Below are 727 nucleotides of genomic sequence, written 5' to 3'. Positions count from 1 at the left end.
AACAAGTTATTGCATAGGATGTGGTTGGTGGGGGGGGGGGGGGTGCCTCTGAAACTACTATACAACATAATTTCCTACTCTACCTACAAACAAAATTTGATTGTTGATCCCTCTAATGTCTTTTCATTTGCAGAAGGAAGCATGTCAGCCCATTTCCAGTAAATATGAGCAGGCTGTGATCGATTTCATTAACAAACCAGAAGAACCGCAGGACCGGATTGCAAAATTTTGTTCTTGGTTACAATCAGAAATAAAGGCAGATCGGAGATGGACCAAAAAAAAATAATGAAAGGAATTAATGATTTAGTTTTTGAATAAGTTGTTAAAAAATGTAAATTGTAATAGACGGAGTTGGCGATATTTATTTAGAAACAAGCTAAGAGATGTAGGCCTAGGCCCTCTGTGTAAATACTCTGTTTGTATTAATTGTTATTGTCGTGATGGAATAGACAATAACTGGATTTGCGTCAGGAGAAACATGTATAAGTGTAATTTTGCCCTACCTGACTTGGAAATGTACCGAATACTCAGTACATTTGAAAACAACTGCGAAAAAAATCGCAAGCTGTTCTTGGGTGGGACTCGAACCCACGAACTCCAGATCACGAATTCAACCCTGGCCATCAGGCGCAAGCTCGGTGGTCTAGAGGTATGATGCCAGTCTAGTGATCTGGAGATCGTGGGTTCGAGTCCCACCCGAGAACAACTTGCGATTTTTTTCGCAGTT

At 40.4% G+C, this 727-nt stretch overlaps 1 non-coding gene across 1 annotated transcript; it reads left to right on the top strand.

The window, feature by feature from the left end:
• Positions 1 to 633: 633 nt before the first annotated feature.
• On the top strand, positions 634 to 705 carry Trnat-agu. The gene has a single exon. It is a non-coding gene; the product is annotated as a tRNA-Thr (tRNA).
• Positions 706 to 727: the final 22 nt, after the last annotated feature.

The sequence above is a fragment of the Anneissia japonica genome, unplaced genomic scaffold (genome assembly GCF_011630105.1).
Source record: "Anneissia japonica isolate Jap-2015-1 unplaced genomic scaffold, ASM1163010v1 scaffold285090_len751_cov190, whole genome shotgun sequence".
NCBI lineage: Eukaryota > Metazoa > Echinodermata > Crinoidea > Comatulida > Comatulidae > Anneissia > Anneissia japonica.
The sequence above is the reverse complement of the archived record's forward strand: the minus strand, read 5'-3'. Positions and strand labels throughout refer to the sequence as shown.